Source organism: Panthera pardus, unplaced genomic scaffold (assembly GCF_024362965.1).
Source record: "Panthera pardus isolate Hobbes unplaced genomic scaffold, ASM2436296v1 HiC_scaffold_25, whole genome shotgun sequence".
In the NCBI taxonomy this organism is placed as follows: domain Eukaryota; kingdom Metazoa; phylum Chordata; class Mammalia; order Carnivora; family Felidae; genus Panthera; species Panthera pardus.
In genome coordinates this window covers 73,822,753-73,839,332 of record NW_026526821.1, presented here as the reverse complement: position 1 = coordinate 73,839,332, position 16,580 = coordinate 73,822,753, and the positions used below count along the sequence as shown (strand labels likewise).

Below are 16,580 nucleotides of genomic sequence, written 5' to 3'. Positions count from 1 at the left end.
GGCGGCGTAGGAGGATGCTGGGCTCACCTCGTCCTGCTGATCTCTTAGATTCCACCCACATCTGCCTAAATAACCCAGAAAACTGCCAGAAGACTAGCAGAACGGACTCTCCAGAGCCAAGCATAGAGGCCCATGGAAGAGGCCCATGGAAGAGGTAGGAAGGGCGGAGAGTCAGTGCGTGTTACATGGACTGGCGGGAGGGAGCCGGGGCAGTGGAGGGGCAGCCCGCCCAGCAAGGCAGAGCCCCCAAAGTCTGGCTTGCAAAAGCAGAGGAGCCAGACTCCGTGAGTTGTGACAGCCAGCGGGACTTAACATCTGGAATGTTAAAAGTCAACAGCTCTGCTTGGAGAAGGGGAGGGCGAGAGGACACGGGGAGGGAAAGTTGTTGAGCCCTGGAAGACAGAGCTCAGCTCCACCGGGGGACAAAGGCTCTGGCCAGGGCCATCTCCCTCGCCCATCCCCCAGCCCAAATTCCAAAGGGAACCACTTCCCCTCACAGAACTTGCTTGCACCACGAAAACACCCAAGGCTGTGCTTCTGTGGATCCATCCGTCCAACGGGTATGCCTCCCCCCCCCATGCTGAAGGACCCCTCCCGCAGGAGACCACGGAGGGCAAATCAAGCTAAGCCTGCCCTTCCTGCCCCTGTGCACCTTGCGGATCCACCCAGCAAATACGCCAGATCCCACAGAAGCACCACCACAAGCCTGTCAGTGTGCAAGTAGCCCAGACAGGGGCCACACCACTCCACAGTGAGTCCTGCCCCAGGAGAGGGGAAGATAAGGTCACACCAGTCTGACTGTGGCTCAAGCAGTGGGCTGAGGGCAGACATGGGGTCTGACTGCGGCCCCGCCCACCAACACAAGTTACTCCGGACAGCACAGGGGAAGTGCCCTGCAGTTTGGAGCCACTGCAGGGACTACCCAAAATGATGAAACGGAAGAACTCTCCTCAAAAGAAACTCCAGGAAGTAGCAACAGCTAATGAATAGATCAAAACTGAGTTAAACAATATAATGAAACAAGAATATAGAATAGTCATAAAATTAATCGCTGGGCTTGAAAAAAGCATAGAGAACAGCAGAGAATCTATTGCTACAGTGATCAAGGGACTAAGAAATAGTCATAAGGAGATAAAAAATGCTATAAATGAGGTGCAAAATAAAATGGAGGCAGCCATAGCATGGATTGAAGAGGCAAAGGAGAGAATAGGTGAATTAGAAGATAAAATTATGGAAAAAGAGGAAGCTGAGGAAAAGAGAGATAAAAAAATCCAGGAGTATGAGGGAAGAATTAGAGAACTAAGTGATGCAATCAAATGGAACAATATCCATATCATAGGAATTCCAGAAGAAGAAGAGAGAGAGAAAGGGGCTGAAGGTGTACTTGAACAAATCATAGCTGAGAACTTCCCTGATCTGGGGAAGGAAAAAGGCATTTTTCTGTCATTCAGAATAGAAGGAGAGATAAAGTTTTTCCCAAACAAACAAAAACTGAAGGAACTCATCACCACTAAACCAGCCCTACAAGAGATCCTAAGGGGGATTCTGTGAGTGAAATGCTACAAGAACCACAAAGTACCAGAGACATCACTACAAGCATGAAACCTACAGACATCACAATGACTTTAAACCCATATCTTTCAATAATAACAGTGAATGTAAATGGACTAAATGCTCCAACCAAAAGACATAGGGTATCAGAATAGATAAAAAAACAAGACCCATCTATTTGCTGTCTATAAGAGACTCATTTTAGACCTGAGGACACTTTCAGATTGAAAGTGAGGGGATGGAGAACTATCTATCATGCTACTAGAAGGGAAAAGAAAGCTGGAGTAGCCATACTTATATCAGACAAACTAGACTTTAAATTAAAGGCTGTAAAAAGAGATGAAGAAGGGCATTATATAATAATTACAGGGTCTATCCATCAGGAAGAGCTAACAATTATAAATGTCTAGGTGCCGAATATGGGAGCCCCCAAATATATAAAACAATTACTCACAAACATAAGCAACCTTATTGATAAGAATGTGGTAATTGCAGGGGACTTTAATACCCCACTTACAGAAATGGATAGATCATCTAGACACACGGTCAATAAAGAAACAAAGGCCCTGAATGATACATTGGATCAGATGGACTTAACAGATATATTTAGAATTCTGCATCCCAAAGCAACAGAATATACTTTCTTCTCGAGTGCACATGGAACATTCTCCAAGATAGATCACATACTGGGTCACAAAACAGCCCTTCATAAGTATACAAGAATTGAGATCATACCATGCATACTTTCAGACCACAATGCTATGAAGCTTGAAATCAACCACAGGAAAAAGTCTGCAAAACCTCCAAAAGCATGGAGGTTAAAGAACACCCTACTAAAGAATGAATGGGTCAACCAGGCAATTAGAGAAAAAATTTAAAAATATATGGAAACAAATGAAAATTAAAGTAAAATAATCCAAACACTTTGGGATGCACCGAAGGCAGTCCTGAGAGGAAAATACATTGCAATCCAGGCCCATCTCAAGAAACAAGAAAAATCCCAAATACAAAATCTAATAGCACACCTAAAGGAAATAGAAGCAGAGCAGCAAAGACACCCCAAACCCAGCAGAAGAAGAGAAATAATAAAGATCAGAGCAGAAATAAACAATATAGAATCTAAAAAAACTGTAGAGCAGATCAATGAAACCAAGACTTGGTTTTTTGAAAACATAAACAAAATTGATAAACATCTAGCCAGGTTTCTCAAAAAGAAAAGGGAGAGGACCCAAAGAGATAAAATCATGAATGAAAATGGAATTATTACAACAAATCCCTCAGAAATACAAGCAATTATCAGGGAACACTATGAAAAATTATATGTCAATAAACTGGACAACCTGGAAGCAATGAACAAATTCCTAAGCACCCACACACTTCCAAAACTCAAACAGGAAGAAATAGAAAACTTGAACAGACCCATAACCAGTGAAGAAACTGAATCAGTTATCAAAAATCTCCCAACAAATAAGAGTCCAGGACCAGATGGCTTCCCTGGGGAGTTCTACCAGACATTTAAAGCAGAGATAATACCTATCCTTCTCAAGCTGTTCCAAAAAATAGAAATGGAAGGAAAATTTCCACACTCATTCTATGAAGCCAGCATTACTTTGACTCGTAAAGCAGACAGAGACCTAGCAAAAAAAAGAGAACTACAGGCCAATATCCCTGATGAATATGGATGCAAAAATTCTCAATAAGATACTAGCAAATCGAATTCAAAAGCATACAAAAAGAATTATTCACCATGATCAAGTGGGATTCATTCCTGGGCTGCAGGGCTCGTTCAACATTCACAAATCAATCATTGTGATACATCACAGTAATAAAAGAAAAGAAAAGAACCATATGATCCTGTCAATCGATGCAGAAAAAGCATTTGACAAAATTCAGCATTCTTTCTTAATAAAAACCCTCGAGAAAGTCGAGATAGAAGGAACATACTTAAAGATCATAAAAGCCATTTATGAAAAGCCCACAGCTAACATCATCCTCAATGGGGAAAAACTGAGAGCTTTTCCCCTGAGATCAGGAACACGACAGGGATGTCCACTCTCACCGCTGTTGTTTAACATAGTGTTGGAAGTTCTAGCATCAGCAATCAGACAACAAAAGGAAATCAAAGGCATCAAAATTGGCAAAGATGAAGTCAAGCTTTCACTTTTTGCAGATGACATGATATTATGCATGGAAAACCCGACAGACTCCACCAAAAGTCTGCTAGAACTGATACATAAATTCAGCAAAGTTGCAGGATACAAAATCAATGTACAGAAATCACTTGCATTCTTATACACTAATAATGAAGCAACAGAAAGACAAATAAAGAAACTGATCCCATTCACAATTGCACCAAGAATCATAAAATACCTAGGAATAAACCTAACCAAAGATGTAAAAGCTGTGTATGCTGAAAACTATAGAAAGCTTATGAAGGAAATTGAAGAAGATACAAAGAAATGGAAAAACATTCCGTGCTCATGGATTGGAAGAATAAATATTGTTAAAATGTCAATACTGCCCAAAGCTCTCTACACATTCAATGCAATCCCAATCAAAATTGCACCAGCATTCTTCTCGAAGTTAGAACAAGCAATCCTAAAATATGTATGGAAACACAAAAGACCCCAAATAGCCAAAGTAATATTGAAGAAGAAGACTGAAGCGGGAGGCATCACAATCCCAGACTTTAGCCTCTACTACAAAGCTGTAATCATCAAGACAGCATGGTATTGGCACAAAAAACAGACACATAGACCAATGGAATAGAGTAGAGACTCCAGAATTGGACCCACAAAAGTATGGCCAACTAATCTTTGACAAAGCAGTAAAGAATATCCAATGGAAAAAAAGTCTCTTTAACAAATGGTACTGGGAGAACTGGACAGCAACATGCAGAAGAATGAAACTAGACCACTTCCTTACATCATTCACAAAAATAAACTCAAAATGGATAAAGGACCTGAATGTGAGACAGGAAACCATCAAAACCCTAGAGGAGAAAGCAAGAAAAAACCTCTCTGACCTCAGCCGCAGCAATTTCTTACTTGACACATCTCCAAAGCAAGGGAATTAAAAGCAAAAATGATCTATTGGGACTTCATGAAGATAAAAAGCTTCTGCACTGTAAAGGAAACAATCAACAAAACTAAAAGGCAACCAACGGAATGGGAAAAGATATTTGCAAATGACAGATCAGACAAAGGGTTAGTATCCAAAATCTATAAAGAACTCACCAAACTCCACACCCGAAAAACAAATAATCCAGTGAAGAAATGGGCAGAAAACATGAATAGACACTTCTCTAAAGAAGACATCCAGATGGCCAACAGGCACATGAAAAGATACTCAATGTCACTCCTCATCAAGGAAATACAAATCAAAACCACACTGAGATACCACCTCACGCTGGTCAGAGTGGCTAAAATGAACAAATCAGGAGACTATAGATGCTGGAGAGGATGTGGAGAAACGGAAACCCTCTTGCACTGTTGGTGGGAATGCAAACTGGTGCAGCCACTCTGGAAAACAGTGTGGAGGTTCCTCAAAAAATTAAAAATAGATCTACCCTATGACCCAGCAATAGCATTGTTAGGAATTTACCCATGGGATACAAGAGTGCTGATGCATAAGGGCGCCTGTACCCCAATGTTTATAGCAGCACTTCAACAATAGCTAAATTATGGAAAGAGCCTAAATGTCCATCAACTGATGAATGGAAAAAGAAACTGTGGTTTATATACACAATGGAGTACCACGTGGCAATGAGAAAGAATGAAATATGGCCTTTTGTAGCAACGTGGATGGAACTGGAGAGTGTTATGCTAAGTGAAATAAGCCATACAGAGAAAGACAGATACCATATGATTTCACTCTTATGTGGATCCTGAGAAACTGAACAGAAGACGGTGGTGGTGGGGAAAGGGAAAAAAAAAAGTTAGAGAGGGAGGGAGCCAAACCATAAGAGACTCTTAAAAACTGAGAACAAACTGAGGGTTGATGGGGGGTGGGAGGGTAGGGAGGGTGGGTGATGGGCATTAAGGAGGGCACCTGTTGGGGATGAGCACTGGATGTTCTATGGAAACCAATTTGACAATAAATTTTAAAAAACAAAAATAAAAATAAAAAATGAAAATAAATAAAAAATAAAAACCTGAATATTAGAACTTTATGATGCAGTTATGATAATACTTAGAAGGAAATATATAAACTGAATGCATTAGAAAATAATCACTTTTAATTTTGTTGATTTTCTCCCATTCTGTCGGTTGACTTTTAGTTGTTTTTTTTTTTCAATGTTTATTTATTTTGAGAGAGAGAGAGAGAGAGAGCAATGGAGGGGCAGAGAATGAGGGAGACAGGCTCCACACTGTCAGTGCATAGCCCAACGTGGGGCTCATCATGGGCCTTGAACCCACAAACTATGAGATCATAACCCAAGCTGTAGTTGGATGCTCAACTGACTGAGCCACCCAAGTGCCCTACCTTTTAGTTTTGTTTATTGTCTCCTTTGCTGTGCAAAACTTTTTATCTTGATTAAGTTCCAATAGTTCATTTCTGCTTTTACTTCCCTTGCCTCTGGAGACATGTCTGGTAAGAAGTTGCTGGGGCCAAGTTCAAAGAGGTTGCTGCCTATTTTCTCCTGAAGTATTTTGAGGGTTTCCTGTCTTATATTCAGGTTTTTCATCCATTTCGAATCTATTTGTGTGTGGTATAAGAAAGTGGTCCAGTTTCATTCTTCTGCATGTTTCTGTCCAGTTTTCCCAACACTATTTGCTGAAGAGGCTGTCTTTTTTCCACTGGATATTCTTTCCCGTTTGGTTGAAGATTAGTTGGCCATGAATTTGTGGGTCCATTTCTGGGTCTATTATTCCACTGCTCTGTGTTTCTGTTTTTGTGCCAGTACCATACTGTCTTGATGATTACAACTTTGTAATACAGCTTGAAGTCCAGAATTGTGATGCCTGCAGCTTTGTTTTTCTTTTCAACATTACTTTGGCTATTCAGGGTCTTTCCTGGTTCCAAACTAAATTTAGAATTATTTGTTCTAGTTTGTGTAGAATGCTGGCATTATTTTGCTAGGGATTGCATTGAATTTGTGTATCACTTTGGAGGGTTAATATCCAAACTCTATGAAGAACTGATGAAACTCAACACCCAAAAAACAAATAATCCAGTGAAGAAATGGGCAAAAGACATGAATAGACACTTCTCCAAAGAAGATATGCAGATGGCCAACAGACACATGAAAAGATACTCAACATCACTCATTGAATGTGTATAGCACTTTGGAGGTTAGTTTCCAAAATCTATGAAGAACTTATGAAACTCAACACCCAAAAAACAAATCAAAACTACAATGAGATACCACCTCACACCTGTCAAAATGACTAAAATTAACAACTCAGGAAATAACAGATGTTGGCAAGGATGTGGAGAAAGAGAAACCCTTTTGCCTGTTGGTAGAAATGCAAACTAGTGCATCCACTCTGGAAAACAGTATGGATGTTCCCCAGAAAGTTAAAAATAGCACTACCCTATGAACCAGCAACTGCACTACTAGGTATTTATCCAAAGGATACAAAAATGCAGATTTGAAGGGGCACATGTGCCCCAATGTTTATAGCAATGCTATCACCAATAGCCAAATTATGAAAAGAGCCCAAAATCCATCAACTGATGAATGGATAAGGAAGATACAGTATATAATATATACACAATGGAATATTACTTGGCAATCAAAAAGAATGAAATCTTGCTATTTGCAACAATGTGGATGGAATTAGAATGTATTATGCTAAGTGAAATAAGTCAGTCAGAGAAAGACAAATATATGATTTTCACTCATATGTGGAATTTAGGAAACAAAACAGATGAACATAAGGGATGGGAAGGAAAAATAAAATAAGATAAAAACATGGATGGACGCAAGCCATAAGACTCCTAAACATAGAGAAACTGAGGGTTGATGGAGGGGAGACGGATGGGAGATAGGCTAGATGGGTGATGGGTATTAAGAAGGGCACTTGCTGGGATGAGCACTAGCTGTTTTATGTAAGTGATGAATCACTAAATTCTACCCCTGAAACAAATACTACACTATATGTTAAATAACTTGAATCTAAATTTTTTAAAAAAGGGAAAGAATGAATGGAAATTCATAAGCTAGATATTTATCTCAAGAGATTAGACAAAGAGAAGAAAAATAAAATTAAAGAAAGCAGAAGGAAAGAAATAATAAAGATAAAGGGCAGCTAATGAAGAAGAACCAACAAAACTAAAAGTTTCTTTTTTAAAAGATTAACAAAATTGATAAAATTTAGGGCACCTGGGTGGCTCAGTTGGTTAAATGTCCGACTCCAGCTCAGGTCAAGTTTCTGACTTCAGCTCAGGTCATGATCTCACGGTTTGTGGGTTCGAGCCCCATGTTGGGCTCTGTGCTGGCAGCTCAGAGCCTGAATCCTGCTTTGGATTCTGTGTCTCCCTCTCTCTCTGCCCCTCCACTGATTGTGCACTCTCTCTCTCTCTCTCTCTCTCAAAACATAAAATAAACATTTAAAAATTGATAAAATTATTATGAAATTAATCAGGAAAAGGAAGAAAGAACAAATAACAAATATCAGAAGTAAAAAAGAGAACAGCACTACTGACTCTGCACATGTAAACAAATAATAAGAGCATATTATTTACATCTTTTGCCAGTAAGTTTTGAAAATTTAAATGAAGTAGAAAAAAATCATAGAAAAACATATCAAACTGGCATCAAAAGCAATAGAAAACTCTAAAGTCCTATAACTGTTAAAGAAATTAAGTCAGTAATTTTTTAAAAAAGCCTGCCCACAAAGAAAATTCCAGGACTAGATGACTTTACTCTTAAGTTCTCCCAAACATACAAAGAATAAATAATTCCCATTTTACATAAACTCTTCCAAAGAATAGAAAAATAAGAAATATTGTCTAATTCATTTAATGTGGCTAGCATAATTTTGATACCAAAACCTGACAATGACAATATAAGAAAGGTTATTACAAAAAAAAAAAAAAAAAAAGATGTGTCAATACTGGTTTAATAATTGTAATAACTGTATCATGCTGATGCAAGATTTTAATAATAGGTAAAATTGTGGATGGTGGCAAGGGTGAATGGAAACTCTACTTTCTGTTCAATTACTCTGAAAACCAAAGTTTATTATTTAAAAATTTTTAACTGTGAGAAAAAAAAGAAAAGAAAAATACATTACAGACCAAACTCACTTATGACCAGAGAGATGCAAAAATTCTAATAGAATATCCATAAATCTAATCTAGCAACATGTAAAAATAATAATAGATCATGGTTAATGTGTATTTATCCTAGAAATTCATGGCTGGTTTAATATTCAAAAATTAAGTAATGTAATTCACCACATTAACAAATTAGAGAAAAATAATATGATCATCTCAATAGATGCAGATCAAAGCACTTAATAAAATTTAACACTCACTTATGATTTAACCAAATAAAACTCTTAGCAAACAAGGAACAGGAGGAAATATTCTTAATCTGATAAAGGATATTTACAAAACATACAGCAAATATCACACTTAATTTAAATGCTAAAATTTTTCCTTTGGAAATCAGGAACAGGACCAGGAAGACTGCTATCGCTGTTTCTTTTTGTTGTTTTTTTTTGTTTTTGTTCTTGTTTTTGTTTTTTGTTTTGTTTTGTGAGAGAGAGAAAGAGACGGGGAGGAGTAGAGGAAGACAGAGAATCCTAAGCAGACTTCAGCTCCACACCCAGTGCAGAGCCTGACTCCGGGCCTCAATTTCACAACCATAAGATCATGACCGAAGCCAAAATCAAGAGTCAGACACTTAACCAACTAAGCCACCTAGGTACCCGGCTATCACTGTTTCTAATCAACATTGTAGGGGAGGACCCATTCAGGAAGAAATTTAAAAAATTAAAAATAAGAAACTAAAGTAGAGAAAAAAAACTATCATTATTTACAGATGATAATGATTTTATACAAAACCCAAATAAACTGTTATAATTTAGACCAAGAAGGTTTAGTAAAGTCACTGAATATTAATTCAATGTCCAAAAACTCTATTTCTTCTCTATACGAGCAACAAATGGAAAACCTAAGCTTACAAAAGACATCATTTACAATAGCATTAAACATTACCAATTACTTAGGAATAAATCTAATGAAAGATTTCTAAGACCTTTATAAAGAAAATCTTAGAGGGGTGCCTGGGTGGCTCAGTTGGTTACGCATCTGCCTTCTGCTCAGATCATGATCTTGTAGTTTGTGAGTTCAAGTCCCATATCGGGCTCTCTGCTGTCAGCGCAAAGCCTGCTTTGGATCCTCTGTCCCTTCTCTCTCTGCCCCTCCCTTGCTTGTGTGCTCTCTCTCTAAAAAATAAATAAACATTCCCAAAAAACATCATAAAACTTTGTTCAGAACACTTAAGACAACTTAAGTAATGGAGAAGAATACTAGATTCAACTATTGGAACACTCAATAGTAAAACTATGTAACTTCTTCCCCAAATTTATTTGTAGATTCATGCAATCTTATCAAAATCACAAGCTTTTATGGTACTTGACAAACTACTTCTAAAATTTATATTGATGCAAAAGGCCAAAAGCAATCAAGGCGCTTGTATTAGTTTCCTGGAGATGCTCTATGTAATAAAGTACCACCCACTGGGTGACTTAAAATAACAAATTTATTGTCTCATATTTCAGGTGGCGAAAATTCTAAAATCCGGGTGTTACAGGATTCCTTTGAAACCTGTACAGAGAATCCTTCCTTGTGTCTTCCTATCTTCCAGCGGTTTCCTGAAAATCTTCAGCTTTTCTTGATTTGCAGCTGCATAACTCCAATCTCTGCCTTCATGGTCACGTAGCCTTCTCCCTGTGCCTCTGTCTTTATATGACCAGCATATTATAAGAATACCCATTATATTAGAATAAGGGCTCACCTGGGGCGCTTAGGTAGCTCAGTAGGTTGAGCATCAGACTCTTGATTTCAGCTGAGGTCATGATCTCACAGTTCATGAGACTGAGCCCCACATCATTCTCTCTCCCTCTCTCTCTCTGCCTCTCACCACTCCCTTGCATGAGCATGAGTGCAAACACTTTGTTTCTCTCCCTCTCTCAAAAAAAAAAAAAGATGAATAAATATTAAAAAAAAAAAAAAGAATGAGGGCTCACCCTACTCCAATATGACCACATCTTAATGAATTACTACTGTAATCACCCTATTTCCAAAAAAAAAAAAAAAAAAAAGTCATATTCTGAAGTTTTAGAGATGTCAGTATATCTTTTGGGGGAAGGACACAATTCAGCTCATAACAGTACTTTTGAAGAGAAAACGTCCAGAAGAAAATTTGTTCTACTGGACAACAAGACATATTACAAAGCTATAGTAATCAGAACATTACAGTATTGGCACAGGGACAGAAAAGTAGATGAAAAATAGAGCAGGAGATCTGAGAAACACCATAGAAATAGGTTTGTGTGACACCTGGCTTGTGACAGAGATGGCACTGCAGAGCAGTGAGGATGGAATCAACTTTCCAAAAGATGATACTGGGACAATGAAAAAAATGAAACTGGACTCTAAGATCATGCACAAAACTGAAATCCAGCAAATTTTAGAAAATACAGGATGGATTATTTCTTCTTGACTTTGGACAAGGGAAGGATTTTTTTTTTTTTTTGAGAGACAGAGAGTGCAAGCAGGGGAGAGAGAGAAAAAGGGAGAGAGATTCCACAGCAGGCTCCATGCTCAGTGTGGAGCCCAACATGGGACTCAATCCCACAACCTGGGATTATGACCTGAGCTAAAATCAAGAGTATAATGCTCAACTGACTGTTGAGCTAAAATCAAGAGTATAATGCTCAACCAGGCACTCCAGGAAGGATTTTCTAAACAAGCACAAAAAGTACTCATATTAGAAAAAATTACTGATGAATTAAAATTAAGAACTGCTTATAAACAACAATATAGAGTGTAAAGAACTCTCAGAATAGGAAAAGATATTTGGAATGCATATAACTAATAAGGAATTATTATCCAGAATATAAGTAACTGCTACAAATAACAAGGAAAAAGTACACAGGAATAAAAATAGGGAAAAGATTTGAATATCCAATATCCGGTTGCTAAACTGTGCTCAGGTCATGATCCAGGGTTGTGGGAGAGTACCCTGTGTCAGGCTCCACGCTGAGTGTGGAGCCTACTTAAGATTCTCTCTCTCCCTCTCCCTCTCCCTCTGTCCCTCCCTCACGTTCTCTCACTCTCTCTCTCGAAAATAAATAGATAGATTAATTAATTAAAACATTTTTAATGAAGAAAAAGATGCTAAGATCAAATTGATCAAATCTTTGAGGAAACACTAAAGTTATAGAAGAAAGATGAGACAAATAATTGCTGGCAGAAAGGTGGGGAAAACAGAAAACATAATGTAAAGAAGCCAAAGGAGGAAAGATTTTCAGTATTTTTCCAGCAGTGGTTTGGAGGACTGAGAGAAAGCGATTGTGCTCAGTGATGGAAAAATTTTTAGTCACCTTAAACAGAGTGGCTTCAGCAGATTGTTGAAGGCAGAAGTCAGGCTACAAACAGTTTTGGAATTTCTGGATCACCCTAATGCAGAGAAAGTGAATACGGTCCTTTCAAGACTTTTGGTAGTAAAAGGGAAATAACATGAGTAGTAAATCGAAAGAAAAGGGCCTTTTTCCAGATAAAGAAGAGTACTATGATTTCAGACAAATAGACTACAATGAGGAAATATTAAAGATGCAAGATGGTGTTCAGAGTAGAGGGAACAATGTTCTGAGAGACAGAACACCACAAGTGCAGGAGCTAGTCTTTGAAAGGAGGAAGAACACACCCTATTTGAGGCAGAAGGATCTTTGATAGCAAAGTGTACAATATTAAAAACTCAGAGACCAAAACATTAATAAAAGAAAACTCTGTGCACTGTTGATGGAAATGTAAATTGGTGTAGCCACTATGGAAAACAGTGTAGAGATTCCTCAAAAAATTAAAAATGGAACTATGTGGTCCAGCAATTCCACTTCTGGGTATTTATCCAAAGAAAATGGAAAAACTAACTCAAAAAGATACACGCACCTTCATGTTCATTGCAGCATTATTTTCAAAAGCCAAGACATGGGAACAACATAAGTATTTATTAACAGATGAATGGATAAAGAAAATACAGAGGGGCACCTGGGTGGTTTAGTCAGTTGAGCCTCACAGTTCATGAGTCCAAGCCCCACATCGGGTTCACTGCTCTCAGTGCAGAGCCCACTTTGGATCCTCTGTCCCCCTTTCTCTCTGCCCCTCCCTCGCTCATAGTCTCTCTCTCTAAAAAAATAAAAACATTAAAAGAAAAAATAAAAGAAAATATGTTATAGATATGTAGATAGATCTAGATAGATAGAAGGTTAAATATAGAGAGAGAGAGAATGACATATTATTCAGCCATAAAAAATAAAACCTTGCCATTTGTGACAACATGGATAGACCTTAAGGGCATTACTCTAACTGAAATAAGTCACCTATTAAGTCATAGAAAGACAAATACAGATGTTCTCATTTATATGTAGAATCTTAAAAAAAAAAAAGAAAAAGAAAAAAGCAACCCAGCTCATGGATACAGAAAACAGATTGCTTGTTACCAGAGGAAAGGAAGAGGTGGGAAAGGGGAAATGGCAGTCAGAGAAATGAGTGAAGGAAGTCAAAAGGTACAAACTTCCAGTTATAAAATAAATCAGTAATGAGAAATGTAATGTACAGCATCGTGACTACGGTTAATAATACTATATTGCATAATTGAAAGTTGCTAAAAGAGTAGATCTTTTTAAAAAAAGAAAGTATTTTTACTTTTAATGTTATAATGGAGTCTTATAATGGAGTCCAATCATTAATAGAATTGATTCCCCAAACAAAGAATACAGCAGGTATTGAAGGGAAAAAAATGCAAGGTTACCAAGGTAACAGGAAATCTGTTGATGGCGGGCAAAAGCAGTCATTTCCTCATATGGTTACCATATGGGCAAGGATCACCACCTACTACATATAGATGGCAGAAGTTGGAGATGAATTATTTTTTTCATCAAGGACTTCTCAGTAAGGACTCAGAAAGTCTTCATTAGTTAGGGGCTTGTGTTAAACAAAGTGTTGTTGCCTTGGTTCTGTTTTTACTGTGGTTCATGATGTGCTATTTTTGTCGTTCTCAGAATTACAGTCATCTGCAGTCAATGAGTGTGATAAAGTGTAGACCTTGAGGAAAATGCAAAATGTTTGAGCTGGACAGTGTAGGAAACATGAGAGGGAGTCAGTTGTAGACTGCATTCCAAATATTCCAAAATATCAAAGAGGGTGAAAACAGGAAACTCATCTAATCCACCATCATCATTACATCTGTTGGGGGGGGGGGGGGGGGGTGTGGGAATGAGGCCTAGAGAAATGGCTTAAAGAAAAGCAAAGTTTGGAACACAGGACCATCAACCCATAGTCCAGTGTTCTTTATGCCTTACCATATTGCCATGTAAAATCAAAGTTTTTTTGAGCCCAATTCCTTCTTTTTTGAGTTATGTTAATGTGCACATAGGAATGGAATCCTAGCATTAACAGTAAAATTAGCAGTTCCCATACTTTCAGATGCATCGTAGGTGTCTTTGATTCTCCTTATTCTGGTCTTTGCCAAACTCTCTGGTCTAGGAGAGACCAGAGAATATCTAAGCACATGATATTTCTTTTTTAAATTCCAAAAATAAATTGTAAGTACTATAGGGATAAATTTAGAATTAAAAGTTATTCAATAGTATAGGATTTTGTATAAAACTTGTATTTAAAAAAATATTTCCAATAGTTTCCTAATTTCTAAATTTAATCAAGAGCTCACTTAGAGTGAGATAAATTAACCCGAGGAACTATTAAAATAAATGTACTTATTTAATCACAAAATGTATTAAAATATTGAAAATTTCTAAATCTCTTACTAATTAATATCAAATCATATTATTAAGCTGTCCTGGAAATTACAAAAAGTTTACAGCTTGAGGACAAGAATAAAAGGGTAGGGAAACACTTCATTAATCTTATTAATCTTACATTTTAATCATCCCAAAGATTAGTAAAATGTTGATGTGTATAAAATAGCCAAATGAAGCTAATCAATTTATGTAAAAATGAGAAAGCCATGGAAAATGTCTTTCTATAAAACCGTGGTACTACTTTTTAAATGATCAGTTTCTGTTTTTAATTATCTTCTAATTTGCAGAATAGCAATCTGACTATATACTCTAGGAAAAATCATAATTAGATAAGGCTCATTTTCTTAAAGTTATCCATGTTAGATCTGAATGTGAAGAGTTGTCAAAAACAATCTCAAGGCAGCTGTTTCCAATTATGCTTATTTTGACAACTGAAAATGAGTAAACAAACCAAAAATAGTTTAATATTTTGACCAATGCAGCTCCTTAATACTAAACAAAATTATGCTTTATATTGGTATAAAATTTAAAAAGCACATTTTAGTGCTTAAACAGGAAGGAATTATTTTCTTAAGTTCTGCAAAAGTTAATTATTATACAAATTCAGGTAGATGATATACAAAGCATATTTTCATAAACAAAAGAATTCCAAAGAAATCATGCCTCATCAGTAAATGAGATACTCAAATCCACTCAACACAAGCAATTATAAAAGGTTTCCACCATATGTGATTTTTGAGGGATGAGTCAAGTATAATGTCAATATCAATAATAATATAAATATGACTTGGATCTCCTAAATATTCTCCATCCTGCAAAAGTAGATTCGTACCTACCTTCATTCTTTAAAAAACAAAAAAGCACTTTTATAGGAATTTTAACTGTTTGGAAGGAATATTTTTTCATATATGGAAACAAAGTATAAATAATACCGATGAGGCAGAAAAGGAAAAAGAGAAGAAATGTGAACAAGAGTTGTCAAGCATACAAAACTCCTAGAATAATACAGTGAAAACAGTATAGGAATCCGGGTTGTCCTCATCTAGACTGCTATGAAATATTGGGGACACCATTTAATCTTTGTATTTTTTGGCCAAACATCTTTTTTTTAATGCTTATTTATTTTAGAGAGATTGAGAGAGAGAGAGAGAGACAACGAGCAGGGGAAGGGCAGAGAGAGAGGGAGATAGAGTCCGAAGCAGGCTCCAGGCTCTGAGCTCTCAGCACACAGCCTGACACAGGGCTCAAACCCATGAACTGTGAGATTATGACCTGAGCCAAAATCAGACACTTAACCTACTGAGCCACCCAGGCACCCCTGACCAAATATCTTTAGAATAAGGACCCATTCTTCCTTCATTACAAATCTGCATTTTTCTTTGAAGCTTGCATTAAGACCCTTTTATGGAGGTAATAGGGACTTTTCTCAATAGAAAACAAGTGAAGATTCCAAGGCAGCTTTGACCTTATGCATAAAATCCTGTAAAACACTAGAAGGTCTGCCTGCTCCCAGATACCTATCCAATTATCCTGACATCATCTGAAATTTCCACTAATTTGTTATATAAGTAGAGTTTATTTGGGGATAAGGAATTAATTCTAAAACATTCCTATTGTAAAAGTGTAAAATGTTATATTGATGCTAATATTTTTCCAACCGTCTACCTTCCTGTACGTATCTAGGAACAGGTGTGTATAAGGGAAGTAGACACAATTATTTCAGGTCAATGAATCCCATCCTTCCTCTGGATGGTAACAACGAAGAAAAGATCCAGAGCATGAGATATTGTCTAAAAGCAAGTTTGTGAGGGCTCTGAGGGTGAGGTCCTTAAACACAGCCATATGGGAACAGCCATGTTGTACCAGACACTTGGGGGCAGTAGGAAAACCAAAGAACATTTTCCTATTTCACCATTCGATCTCCTAAATACCTTCTGTTGCCAGAAGTATTCACAGTATAATAGCATGCTGAACGTACCAGAAGAAAGCAACAAGGTACAGTACTGTTAAGATTTATGTGTTTCCACATTT

The 16,580-nt window shown here is 37.3% G+C and overlaps 1 long non-coding RNA gene across 5 annotated transcripts in view; it reads right to left on the bottom strand.

Annotated features, from left to right (window-relative positions):
- The window catches only part of LOC109253222 (uncharacterized), a 202,978-nt gene that overhangs the window by 157,168 nt on the left and 29,230 nt on the right, over window positions 1–16,580 (bottom strand). For 2 of the 5 annotated variants that reach the window (XR_002074307.2, XR_002074335.2), the window contains one exon: window positions 10,250–10,694. The exons of 2 other annotated variants lie outside the window; for them this stretch is intronic. This is a non-coding gene — a long non-coding RNA (uncharacterized LOC109253222). Of the gene's footprint in view, window positions 1–9,151; window positions 9,951–10,249; window positions 10,695–16,580 lie in introns of those variants that run through there. One more of the 5 variants, XR_008417849.1, reaches the window with a different exon arrangement.